Source organism: Nycticebus coucang, chromosome 21, assembly GCF_027406575.1.
Source record: "Nycticebus coucang isolate mNycCou1 chromosome 21, mNycCou1.pri, whole genome shotgun sequence".
Classification (NCBI taxonomy): domain Eukaryota; kingdom Metazoa; phylum Chordata; class Mammalia; order Primates; family Lorisidae; genus Nycticebus; species Nycticebus coucang.
The window spans coordinates 51,746,251-51,760,310 of NC_069800.1; the positions used below are offsets into that span (position 1 = coordinate 51,746,251).

Below are 14,060 nucleotides of genomic sequence, written 5' to 3' on the forward strand. Positions count from 1 at the left end.
GCTTTCTTTCTTTCTTTTTTTTTTTTTTTTTGTAGAGACAGAGTCTCCTACATCTTCTAGGCCAGAACCTGGTTTTATGTGATAAAGTTTTATAGAGTGAGACCTATGTAATGACAATAATGACAACAACTGTTTTAGGCTTGTTAGCCGTGGCGTCACAGCTCACAGCAACTTCCAACTCCTGGGCTTAAGCGATTCTCCTGCCTCAGCCTCCCGAGTAGCTGGGACCACAGGCGCCCGCCACAACACCCAGTCATTTTTTTGTTACAGTTTGGCCAGGGCTGGGTCTGAACCCTCAACCCTTGGTATATGGGGCCGGCTCCCTACCCACTGAGGCACAGGCACCACCTGGATATGCTTTCTTGATTTAGTTGGCAGACTTACCTTACCTAGAACAAAAGGAAGGCTTTTGTTTCCCTTCTCTGTGCCCACCCTTCTTGTTTGGTTTTGAGAGAGGGTCTCGCTCACTGAAGCTGGAGTACAGAGGCATAATCGTAGCTCACTGGAGCCTTGAACTCCTGAGTTCAAGGCAATCATCCTGCCTCAGCCTCCCAAGTAGCTGGGACAATAGCCCTGCTATTTTCTTTTATTTTTTATAGACACAGAGTCTCACTCTGGTGCCAGGGTGGTCTTGAACCCCTGGCCTGAATTAATCATCCCAAAGAGCTGGGATTATAGGTGTGAGCCTTTGCACCCAGCCTACCAGTGGTATGTGGTCACCTCCTTCCAGTCCCCAAGCATCTTCCAGGTCAGAACCTGGTTTTATGTGAATAGCTCAAAGCTAGCCTGACCTGGTTGTAAATCATAAAACCACAGTATGTTAGCACTAGAGGGGATCTCGAAGATCATTCAGGCTAAACCATTTCTCAGGGGAGGAAGAGCCCTGCTTGAGTCACCTCCCAAGTAGTTAGCTGCCTCTGCAGGCACTCCCAGGAGCCCTTTCTGTCATGCCCCGGATCTCTAACCTGATCTGGCTCCTGGAATCTAACTGAGGCTTCTCTAGCCAGCTTCCAGTACCTCCTTCTCAATCTTGTTTACTCCTTCAGTGCCTCCAAGATGCCTGCGAGGTTCCCAGCACTGTGCCCGACACTGGGACACCACTGTGAGTGAGGAACAGGCAGAGGCAATGGCAGTGAAGAGGTAGGCTATGGGATTTGAATGACTCAAGTTCAAAGCCTGATGCTGCAATTTGTTTCCTATGTGAACTTGGGCAAATCAAGAGATCTGTTATTTTTAATAACCTACATAAAACAGACTGCATCCTGCAGCCCTTATCTAGGGCTGTGAGGAATAAATGACAGGTCATAAAGCACCCATCTCAGTGGCTGGCACCGTACCAAGCCTAAAACAGTGTTGTCATTATCGTCATTACAATGCCCTTCCTGCCTTCCTGGAGCTGAGAGGTGATGTCAGCCTCTTCTGTCACCTGAGGTCCTCATCTCTGGGGAGCACTAGCTCAGGCTAAGATATGAATATCTTACATGAAATGTCCCTACATTCATGAAAATGGCATCCACAGCAATTGAATGCTGATTGAGGGCTGGGTATATGCCAGGTTGCTGGAAATAGAGAGGTAAAATATACTGGTACATCTTCTACTTTGAAAGGGCTCCCAGTCCACAGCCCAATCTGGTCCTCTGTCTGAATCTACAAGCCTTTCCTCACTGGTTTAGCAGATGCCATCTTTAACCTTGACTGGAGACCCTCTACTCTCTGTCCCACTGTCTCTGAGCTGGTAGTTTAATCACCTGAATTCTTGGGACTGTGTCCCTGATTCACTGTGTAATCTGGACCAATGTATTGCCCTTCTCTGGGTCTCTGTTGTGTTGGGCTAGATAAAGGTGAAGACTTAGCACTGAGATTCCTCAAGCTCCAGGAAATGCCATGCTCGTGTCCCCCCAGCCCTAGACTCAGATGGACAATCTCCCAGTGCAGGCCGGCCCCCGTGCTCCCGGGCCAATGTTCACCAGCTCCAGGCAGATTTCTTACAGGTGAGAAGGAAAGAGGACTCCTTCAGTGGGGCTGATCCAGCTATCCCTGACTGCGCTTCATTCTGAGGCCTTATTCCTCTGCCAAGAATTCTTTATCTGAGGTCAGTGAATCCTTGCTGAGATCACTAAATCCCAGGAAACCAGATGCAAATGTCCTATCTAAAACAGTACAGACCCCAGAAAGGTTAAGACCCATTGCTGAGAGTCTAGTTCATGCCTCTATCTCTTAACCTCTGTTCTTCTCTCCGTCTCTGCTGTTCCCCAAATTTCCCTGATTTTTTTTGCTTTGAGTTGTATCTACCAATTAGCTTGTGTTTCCTTGCACTTGACTGAGACCCCTTGAGGGTAAAGACCGTACCAATCTTTTTTACCTCTGTATTTCTATCAACCTAGCATATACCAAACACTCAATACTTGGCTAAGGCAATGGGAGGATTTCTCCCAGCCTGAGGGCAGGAGACTGGGTCCATGGCCACATGCCCTCCTGGTGGTAGTGGTGAAGACCTCTGCTAGGCAAGACAAGAGAGAGAGAAATTGGGAAAGGAGTGAAAATGAGGAAAGATCAGATTATTCATATCCTCCCTGATAATCAATGGGTGACAGATGTAATGGCAACATCACCTCCTACTCAGGAGACAACTGCATGGCCAGCCTCTCCCCGCCGGAGTTTCCCCACTCCGGCCTTCCTGACTTGCACCTTTGATTTTTTTTTTTCTCAATGATTTCCCAGAATATAATTCTATGCAGGCTGGTAGGGGGTGTTTATCTTTAGAGGTAAGAAGAGGGGTGTGAGGTTTCAGGGAAGACCCAGAATCTGGGGCAAAGGCAACAAAGGTGTGTTTTAGAAGACAGGGAAGTAGACTGATGAGGGGAGAGCTTGAACACCCTCCACTAGCAACCGCCCCAGAAATGATTTGTGGCAGAGATAGACCAGGGCATTTCTGGCAACCCCTCAGGCGTTTATGGGAAGGCATCCCAGGTGTCACATTGCTAGTGGACGAAGTTGTGATCTGCCACCAGGAATAGAACTTTGGAGCCATGACAAGACATTGAGAAAAGATCACTGGAAATAAAGCACCCATCAAACAGAGCTGAACACTGTCAGCCAGCGAGGCCTCGAGCCAGAGGGGGTGGTTCTCTAAACTATTAAACAGAGCACACATTATCTTCAATCCTTTTATAGGTACAGTTATATTCATTAAAATGCAGAGATCTCAAATATACTGGTTGATGAGTTTTGATAAATGTATAAACACATATAATCACTGTCCCAGTAAGATGTAGAATGTTTTTGTCACAGAATATTTCCCTGTGTTCCTTCATAATCAATTTCACCACCCCCATAATCCCAAATTTAGGCAGCCACTGATCCGCTTTCTTTCCTTATAGATTAGTTTTGTCTGTTCTAGAATTTCAGATACATGGAATCGTATTGTATGTAATATTTTGTGTCTAATTTCTTTGGTTTGACGTGTTTTGGAGATTCATCCATATTATTACTTGTGTTGACAAACTGTTCCTTTTTGTTGATAAGCAGTATTCCTTTATATGGATATACTGGAATCTGCTTATTCATTCTCCTCTCGTTGGGCACTTGGATTTTTTTTCTAATTTAGGGCTATTATGAGCAGAGCTTTAAGAAACATTCTTTTCAAATCTTTGCACAGACATATGCTTTCATTTCTCTTGAGTAAATACCCAGGAGTGGAATTGCTGATCATAGGACTGGCATTAGGTTTAGCTTTATTATAAACTTTCAGACAGTTTTATGAAGTGATAGTACCATTTTGCACTGACACCACCAGCGTGTAAGAATGCCAGTTGCTCTGCCTCCTCGGCAACACTTGATACTGTCAACCTATTTTGTCTTAGCCACTTAATTAGGTACAAAGTTATATCTTATTTGGATTAAATTTGCATTTTCTTGTGACTTACATGTTAAGCATCTTTTCATGTGCTTATTGGTCATTCATATTTCTTCTTTGATGAAATATCTGTTCAAGTCTTTGGCCATCTTATGTGTGTGTGTGTGTTTTGTCTTTGTATGACTGAGTTTGTAGGAGCTCTTTATATATTCTGATCTTATATGTGTAGCTTCTTTCAGATAGAACATCTGTTGGCAGGCTCTTGTTTTGTGAATACTTTCTTCAAGTTCCACTGACTGACTTCCATTTTCTCAACAATTTAGTTTTTTTCTGAACCACAGAAGTTTTAAATCTAGAAATCATTTTCAAGGCTACACTGCAGTCTGAAGAATAACAGCTCCTAAGCCATCCAACTGGCTCTCTGCCCTAGTTACAAAAAAAAAAAAAAAAGAATGGGCTCTGGGGTTAGACCAAGCTGGGGTCCAATTCCACGTGTCATCCCTCATTCAATCCTCACAGTAATTTTATGAGTTTGGTACTTTTATGATCATCACTATACAAATAAGAAAACTAAGGTGTAAAGATGCGTTGGCCACAGGCCAAAAGATATCTCAGACTTGAGGAAGAAGGAACGGTTTCTGTGGCCATGTCTGTAATCAAAGGACAGAACTATTAGAAGGGGCATTACCTGCTGCCTTCCTGAAACAGATAGTGGACAGCTACATGTGACAGTTTCACTGTGTGCCCCAAGAACAATGGTAACAATAGTGACCATCCTGGGCTAAGAAACAGACTATTTCTGATCGGAGGGGCCCTAATAAGCCTCACAAGAAGCTTGTAGAATCCCATGAAAATGAGAGAGGCTCGATGATGTACGTGGGTGGGGGATAAGGCCAAATGTAATTTAATTTAGAAAAAAATCAAATGAAATGTTTCTTACACCCAGATATTCTGGAAAAATTCTTGACTGTTCCTTAGAAGCACTTTCCGGTGCTACTTCATCCAAGGAAAACATACACCACGGTGTACACAGCCAGCCCAGTCTTGTTGATGTTCACATTGTTTCCGGTTTTCCCTCCCTATTATGAATAATTCTGACATAAATGTCATCTCATCATGCACAAAACTCCTCCCCTTATTTTATACATTTCCATCAGTCCCTATCTCCTGGGGAAGATAGTCAGAAGTGAAATTTTGACGTCAGTGTATTTGTAAATTTCTTGGTGCTTATTTCCCAAATTGCAAAATTGTACGAATTTGCACTCCCACCTGCATGTCTAAGAGAGACTGGGCGACATTCCTGGTGACTAATTGGGTTGTCCATGTATCTTAATAGCAGGAAGGGCAGAGGACAGGCTCCAGACCTCATACTTGGGTGTTGAGAACACTGACCAGGTAGATACTCCTCTGAATAAACTGTCCAGTCATGTTCCAGATGTTCTCAAATGACAGTGAGAACCCTGGCTTAGTCCAGACTGACCCTGATTCTAGACCTTACTTTATCACTTGCTAGGTGTGAGTCCCTGAGCAAGTCACACACCCCTCTTTCAATTTCCCTTTAACTTACCTACAAAACAAAGACAATAATGCCTGTTTATTGTGAAAATGAGGCCATGAACATTCTCATTGTGTTGCAAACCATAAGCCCCTGTGCTGTGTAGGCTCTGACCTTCTCTGTGTTTGTTGATGAAGTCAGTTCCTAGAACACAAACATCTCTGAGGATATCTATCAGATCAAGTTGGGGAATCAGAAAAGTTAAAAAGACTCAACCCTAGACCCAGGGGTGACCACCATGAAGGCCCAATCTTTTCTGCTCTGAGAACAGACACTTCAAAAGCCTGAACTCAACATTTTTGCCCCTCCTTCCTTCATGTAGAGAGCTCTGAGCACTGCCAACCCCTTACCCAGGATGCCCCTCTCCTGGAGTGAAGGCTTCAGCTTAGTGCCTTTCACGCATTTCAAATGGGGAATGAGACAGGCCTTATGCTTTTTCTACCAGCTGCCTCCTTAGCCTCACTAAGATCTAGCTCACAGGTTTAAAGTTGCCTCTTTGAATAGTGGTCTTGCCTTTGTGGTCTTTGTGGTCTTCCTCCCCAAAGCCCATTATTCCAGTGTAACCAGAGAAAGCATTAGACAGACCCCAGTTAAGGGGCTCCCTATAAAACCTGACCCTGACGGTGCTCTTAAGAACCATTAAGGTCAAAAACAAGGAAGGTCTGGGAGACCATCACAGTCTAGACGAGCAAAAGCAGCTGTGATGACTGTCTTAGTCCATCTGTGTTGCTGTAAAGGAATATGTGGGGCTGGGTATTTACAAAGAAAAGGGGTTATTTGCTCTTGGTAGCATGATGCCAGCATCTGCTTCTGGTCAGAGAGAGAGTCTCAGGCTGCTTCAACTCATGGTGGAAGGGGATGGGAGCGGGAAGGGAAGGGCAGTCAGTTCTAACTAACAGAGATAACTCACTTATTACTGCAGGATCTAATTTGATTTAATTAGAAAAAAATCAAATGAAATGTTTCTTACACCCAGATATTCTGAAAAAATTCCTGGATCTGTCCCCATGACCCAAACACCTCCCTGTAGGCCCCACCTCCAACACTGGGGATCAAATTTCAAAACATGAAATTTGGAGGGAACAAGTAGCCAAACTGTATGAGTGACCACATTGAATCCTGGATGGGATACTGGAAAAGCAAACGGAACGTTGGGTAAAAACCAAGGAAATCTGAATAAAGTATGGACTTAAGTTATAATAATGTATAAAGGTTGATTCATTAGTCATAATAAATAGGTCATACTAAGGTAAGATGTTAACAATAGGGTGAGGGATATATGGAAATTCTCTGTATAGTTCTCATGAGTTGTCTGTAAATCTAAAACTATTCTTTTTAAAAATGTGGTTTTAAAAATTTGCCTCTTTTCTGTTGAATTTTTTTAGCCAAAGTGGAAAGCACTTGTTTGCAGCAAAACTCCTCAAAAGAAGATAGTCATATCTGCTGCCTCTTTCCTATGTCACTACCATAGACTGAGGCGGCACCAGAGATGAGTTCAGGCCTTGGCTTTGCCCCTTTCTGGCAGTTTAATGGGGAAAAATAACAACATCTACTTCCTGAGACAATCCTGAGAATTACATCAGACAATGAACTTCAAGGGCCTGGCACTTGGCAATCATGAAATAGGTCTTTGCTGTTGCTGCCCTGCTGTTGCTACCGCCCTCTGAAAAGAGCTCCACATGCTCTAATTTAATCCCTGTGTTTAGAGTTGAGATTTACAGATCAGGAGGTGCTACCAGTGTTTTACAGGTAAAGAAATTGGGGCTCAGCGGGATTACAAGGGATTTCTCCATGAAGCTGGGAAGAGGCAGAACAGGGATTAAAACTCAGTTGGGCCTAGCCCTAAAAGCTTTGCCCTTCCAATATTATACATTGTATCCATTTGCATTTTTGGGTTTTGGTTTTTGAGGCAGAGTCTCGCCCTGGGAAGGGTGCCTTGGCATCATCATAGCTCACAGCAAGCTCAAACTTTTGAGCTCAAGCAATCCTCTTGCCTCAGCGGGGTAACTGGGACTATAGGCACCCACCACAATGCCTGGCCATTTTTTTTTTTTCTATTTTTAGTAGAGAAGAGGTCTTGTTCTTGCTCAGGCTGGTCTTGAACACCTGACCTCCTCCCAACTCAGTCTCCCAGACAGGCGTGAACCTGGTTTGAAATGACTTTCTCTGGGGAAGTGAAATCAGTAAAAAAAAAATATATATATATATATATGCACATACTCCTAGAGAGCAACATGGAAATATATCAAAAGTCTTACTGATGCTTATACCTTTTATAAAATGCCTAAGTAAAAATGGTTGGAATTATATATAACAAAATATTATTAGTTATCTTAGGGTTGTGGAAATGCTCGGGATGTTTTGTGGTCAGACTGTTTTTGCTATCTCAAGACTACTCTTTTGTCTGTGTTTCAGAGATAAGAAATTATACTGTGTATACAAGACATCAAGGAGCCAAGAAACCACAACTTTTCTGAAGGGCAACATGGCTCTGAGACAGAGCTGACACTTCTGGAGGTGGAGGGCAGGGGGACATGAATGGTTTCTACTGGAGAATATAACTAGAATTCTGATCTAGTTGCTGTGCCACAGTGTTACCTTCCAGAATTCTTTCCAATAACACAGGGGCCTCTTTGGATTCATCTCGCAGGTGTCTGTTTTTTTCCCTTCTACTCTCCCACCCATGGTGTGGTTTCTACTTTTGTTACAAATATTTAAATTAAACATGGTAGGCCAGGCGCAGTGGCTCACACCTGTAATCCCAGCACTCTGGGAGGCTAAGGTGAGTGGATCACCTGAGCTCGTGAGTTCAAGACCAGCCTGAGCTGGAATGAGACCCGCCCCCACCCCATCTCTAAAAATAGCCAGGTGTTATGGTGGGCACCTGTAGTCCCAGCTGCTCGGGAGGCTGAGACAAGAGAATCACTTGAGCCCAAGAGTTTGAGATTGCTGTGAGCTATGGTGCCATGGCCCTCAACTGGGGATGACAAAGTGAGACTCTCTCTGCCTCAAAAAAAAAAAAAAATTAAACATGATAGAAGGATGGCACGCATGAGGGGCCCAAGTGCAGGCGGCCCCTCCAACAGCAACACAGACACCTATTAGCTAGTGATTTTTCATTAGAAAAGTAATATGAAAATGTTTGGTTAAAAATGCCAAAATTCAGGTGATAACAGCTCCACATTCTTCTCTGAAACCCACAGCACTCCTTCTTTGATGAAATTAGAAAGCTGTTTCAATCCTGAGCCACAAGTGGTTTTAAAGATGGACATGGGAAGGAGATGGGGAAAATAAAGTCCACTAGGATGGGTTGAGGTTTAGTTCAAATGAAAACAATAGAAGTGACATCTCCCAGTGCAGGGCCTGGCTCACAGTGGGTGCTCGGTGGGCATGATTATGAAGAAGTTCTGGTTTTCCTCCTAATCGTGAGCCAGGCTAGGAGGCTCAAGGAGAAAAGTAAGCTTGAGTGAGGGCCATTGCCAAGAGAGGGTCTCTCTCTCTCTCCTTCTCTCTTTCTCTCTCCCCCTCTCTTTCTCTCACAAGCAAATACACACTTCCTCCAAGGGAAGGGGTGAATTCAAAGCCAAAGCTATGGGCTTGGCACCCATAGCACAGTGGTTACAGTGCCAGCCACATACACTCAGGCTGGAGGGTTCAAACCCGACCCAGGCCAGCTAAACAACAATGACAACTGCAACCAAAAAATAGCAGGTTGTTGTGGCAGGCACCTGTAGTCCTAGCTGCTTGGGAGACTGAGGCAAGAGAATTGCTTAAGCCCAAGAATTTGAGGTTGCTGTGAGCTGTGACGCTATGGCACTCTATGGGGCAATGTAGGGAGACTCTGTCTCAAAACAAAACAAAACAAAAAAGCAAAAGCCATGGAGTCAAATAGATCCTGGGGCAGAATCCTCCACAGATCGGCCAGCGTGAGGTTAACGAAAGCTAACGAAACAGCTTTCTAACCTCACGCTGGAGGACACGTGGAGGATTTGGTGGGGTGGGACCACAATACAACCAGACCCTTTGCCATTCCCAGCCTCCAGTCCAGACCCTCTGTTTTGCACAGCCTGAGACTGGAGAGGACATGGCTGAGCAGCAGCCCTGACAAGGGCCCCGCTTTCTCTGGCTCCCACAGCTGTGACCCATGGGAGGCAGCAGGATTCTGGACTGGGGTCCAAGATGTCTTGTCCTTCCCAGCTCTGTGAATAACTTGACAGATAACCTGAGTTACTCTTCCTTTGGAGTCCTTGAGTTCTCCTTCTGTAAAATGGGGATAAGCACATTGCTTTGTCTTCCTGCCAGCGTGGTTGTGGGCTCTATGGAGCTATGAACAATGGGATGTTGCCTTGTGAATGGCCCAAAACATTAGTCACTGTGATTATTGGTGCCATCATCATCATTGCTATTGTTCATCAATCTACACACCAGCATCCTCCACACCCTCTCTCCTCTGGTCCTTCTGGGATGCAGCTGAACTCAGAGTGGAAGTTGGCCTGGCACCCACACTAGCCCTTCCTTCACTCCTCTCTCTCCTCCAGGATTCTCAGCCTCTTGGCAGCTGAAACAGTGCCAAGGGAAGGCCCCCACTTTCACCTCCCTTGTCCTCCCCATGACTGACCACCCTGACCTAGTGGAAAGGGCCCTGGACATCAGAGTGATCACTGAGTGTTTTGGGGCCCATCCCTTTCCTCTTTGACCTCAGTTGCCTTAACTTCGGAATGAGAGTGATGACAACAACCTTACAGGGTTGCCATGGAATTACACTGGATCACGTCGGATAAGGAGGCCATCATAGTCCCTGGGACACAAGAAGGCCTTAGTACACACATGTGGCCTTGGCTTCCTGGAATCCACCATGAACCCACGATCTCCCTTGGGATAACCACTCCTCTCTTCCCTCCAGTGCCCATACGCCTGAGAGGGGACATCCAAGTCACTAGTCCCTGAAGGTATCGGAAGCCATGCAGATGTTGCCTCCTGTCCGAAGTAAGATCCCCTCCCAAGTCACCAACAACTTCTACCATGGCCCACTGAACTCTGTCATTCTGAAACTTCTGGCCAGTCCTGTGTCAATCAAGTGGGAGAGGTTCACACCTGCACTGTGTGAGATTGTGGACTGAGGTCACCCCCCACCCAATTGTGCACCTGTGTGGAGGGGTGGGGTCAGAGAAAAGGGTCATGAGGATGGGCAGTAGGCTCTCTGAAGCATGTCATCATATTCATCTGTGGAGGACAGAAAAGCTGTAAGTTACCCAGATGTCCATCAATAAGGGATGATCACATGCTGTATGCTGCAAACGTAGAGTAAAATACTATGCAGCCCTTACAAAGAGCAAGGGTGTGGTCAGAGTTCTTGGATGCAAGCAACAGACACATCAAATCTGGCTGATAATGAGGAGACTGGGAGCACTTTTTATGGCCGGGTTTTCCCAGAGCTGAGATGGACTACCAGACTAAGGGCCCCTTCCCTGAGGCATGTAGACTTGCCATTAATCAAGCAGCATCTTACCAGATGTATGTCAGTGACATTTATTTATCCATGAGCTGTTGTTACAATGAAGAGACAGGACCTCCTCCTTTTGCCTTTTTCTTCGAAGAACGGGCTAACGAGAAGAGAGAGCAGGCAAAGCAGCTCCTGAGACATCTGAGAAAACGTGAGGGTGCTATCTGCCTCCCCGAGATTAAGAGGCCTCAGGTAGCTGACTGGGGAAGTGACCTGCAAATCCTAAAATTTGCTCTGCAATTGGAAATCTCCTTAACTGAAGTCCTAGAAGACCTAAAGCTCTGTGCTTCTGAGAATGAAGAACCTGATCTTGTAAACTTTGTGAGAAAATTCCTGGAAAAACAGAAAGAGTGCACGGATTTTCTGGATTATCATCAGAGGACAGTAGAACTGTTTCTCCAGAATCCAGGCCTGGAGGAAAACCCTGATGAGCCTCCAGCAGGTGAAGAGACTGAATTTCCGAAGGCAACACAGCAAGCCTTCCATTGTAGTAGGTCCCAGAGTCAGCTACCTGAAGGTCTTTTTTTTTTTTTTATTACATCATAACTGTATACAATGATATGATTATGGGACATCATACACTCACTTCATAAACCATTTGACACATTTTTATCACAGTGGTTAACATAGCCTTTCCGGCGAATGGGTTACAATTGCCTGATGATTGCTCTCCTTTTTACCTAGTTCTCTAACCTCATTGCTATGCCTGCAAATAAATCTGCTTTGCATTATAAAAAAAAAAAAAAAATGGGGGCGGCGCCTGTGGCTCAGTGAGTAGGGCGCCGGGCCCACATGCCGAGGGTGGCGGGTTCAAACCCAGCCCCGGCCAAACTGCAACAAAAAAATAGCCAGGCGTTGTGGCGGGTGCCTGTAGTCCCAACTGCTTGGGAGGCTGAGGCAAGAGAATCGTGTAAGCCCAAGAGTTAGAGGTTGCTGTGAGCCGTGTGACGCCATGGCACTCTACCCCAGGGCGGTACAGTGAGACTCTGTCTCTACAAAAAAAAAAAAGAAATGGTGCAAATCGAAAGCTTTTCAAGGATATCAGGTAGTTCACAGAAATAATAAAACACATAAAAAAGTCAGCCAATGTCACCAGCAAGAATCATCTGCTCAGGATTCCATCATGGACTTGAACATCATGAATGACTTCCCAACTGTTCCTGTGGCTTATTCTCCCAAGATTCATATTCCCAAGAAGAAAGCATAGGATAATTAAACCTCAGCCATGAATTTTATTTATGTATAAACACTAATGTACCAGGCACTTTTCTAATAATGTTAATTGGATTATTTCCTGTAATCCCCATAATAACCCAGTGGCATAGGGAATATTCGTATCCCCATTTTACAGATGAATAAAACTGGACCCTTTTGACAGAGAAACACAGATGTTAAGATACTTGCCTAAGATCACATATATAGTGGCACCACTGGATTTGAATTGCCAAGCTGGCTCCCATGTCTGTGTTCTTTTTTTTTTTTTTTTTCCTGAGATAGAGTCTCACTTTGTGGCCCTTGGTAGAGTGCCCTGGCGTCACAGCTCATAGCAATCTCAAAGTCCTGGGCTCAAGCGATTCTCTTGTCTCAGCCTCCGGAGCAGCGGGGACTATAAGCATCCCCCAAAACACCTGACTATTTTTAGAGAGGGGTTTCACTCTTGCTCAAGCTGGTCTCGAACCCATGAGCTCAGGCAATCCACCTGCCTCAGCGTCCCAGAGTGCTGGATTATAGGCGTGAGCCACTGCTCCTGGCCCAAGTCTGTGTCCTCCAGAAAAGGAGTACTTGGCTCCCATAGCCTCCTGAAAAGACCCATGAAGAATTTTCCCATTAAAAACGATGGTCAGATACAAAATGATGACAGGCACAAAACAAGAAATGTCCTCTACTTGTACGTATGGATCCACAGGAAAATATGTCCCAGAGATAGCAATAAGTAAAAAGAAAAAGTTGCAGGTAATGCGTAGCATGTCATTCCATTTTTTAAAGACATTCTAAAAATACGTACTGAAATTGCTAACACTCACCTAGTACTTCCAATGTACCAGCCACTGATTGCTTTTAATCAGTGATTAATTAATTCTAATTAATTTATTTACTATTCACATCAATCCGTGAGGTTGGTGCTCTTATTTGATCCCATTTTCTGGATGATGTGATGGAGGCAACTTACCCGGCTTATTTGACACATAAGGAGCAAAGGTGGGATTTGAAACCGCGCTGGGTTTGAATTTGATTTTGAATCCTGGCTTCAGAGCGCTACACTAGCTGCCTCCGTACACACAGGGAATGTCTGGAAGGAAATCACGAAAGAACCATCATTCTGTGGTTGTCTCTAGGGAATGGCATGAAGGAGAGCCAGAGGAATTTTTTTCCATTTGATACCTTCTGTGCTATTTTAACAATAAGCCTGGGTGGTTTGTATAATAAAAAATAATAATACAAAGGTTTTATTTGCTAGATTTTAAAAAAAATCTGTATATATGGAGCCAAAAAACTAATCCCACACTGAGAGGGAAGTGAGGTGGAGAGAACAGTGAGTCATCAAAGAATCTATCAGAGTTGGAGGTTGGGGGACAATTTGTTGGCTACTAAGAATGAGAAAGAGGAAGAAGAGGTGATTGCCATAATTCTCCATAACTGTTCTTAAGCTTGAGTGTGCATTACAACCACAGAGGGCTTGTGAAGACACAGCTTGCTGGGCCCCATCCAGAGCTAAGATCGGTAATCAAGAGTGGACCCCAGGCGGCGGCTCAATGGGTAGGGCGCCGGCCCCACATACCGAGGGGGGTGGGTTCAAACTGCAACAAGAAATAGCCAGGCATTGTGGTAGGCGCCTGTGGTCCCAGCTACTTAGGAGGCTGAGGCAAGAGAATTTCCTAAGCCCAGGAGTTTGAGGTTGCTGTGAGCCGTACCGACCAAGCGAGACTCTGCCTCTAAAAAAAAAAAAAAAAAGGGTGCTCGCTTTGGCAGCACATATACTAAAATTGGAATGATACAGAGAAGATTAGCATGGCCCCTGCGCAAGGATGACACGCAAATTTGTGAAGCGTTCCATATTTTTAAGACCAAAAATCACATCATAACAAAGATAGTTGTACCAGAATGTTTATTGCAGCCCAATTCATAATTGCTAAGTCATGGAAAAA

At 44.8% G+C, this 14,060-nt stretch overlaps 1 non-coding gene across 1 annotated transcript; it reads left to right on the plus strand.

Moving 5' to 3' along the window:
* The first annotated feature begins 13,868 nt into the window (after positions 1-13,868).
* On the plus strand, positions 13,869-13,975 carry LOC128574438 (U6 spliceosomal RNA). The gene has a single exon (XR_008376789.1). It is a non-coding gene; the product is annotated as a U6 spliceosomal RNA (small nuclear RNA).
* Positions 13,976-14,060: the final 85 nt, after the last annotated feature.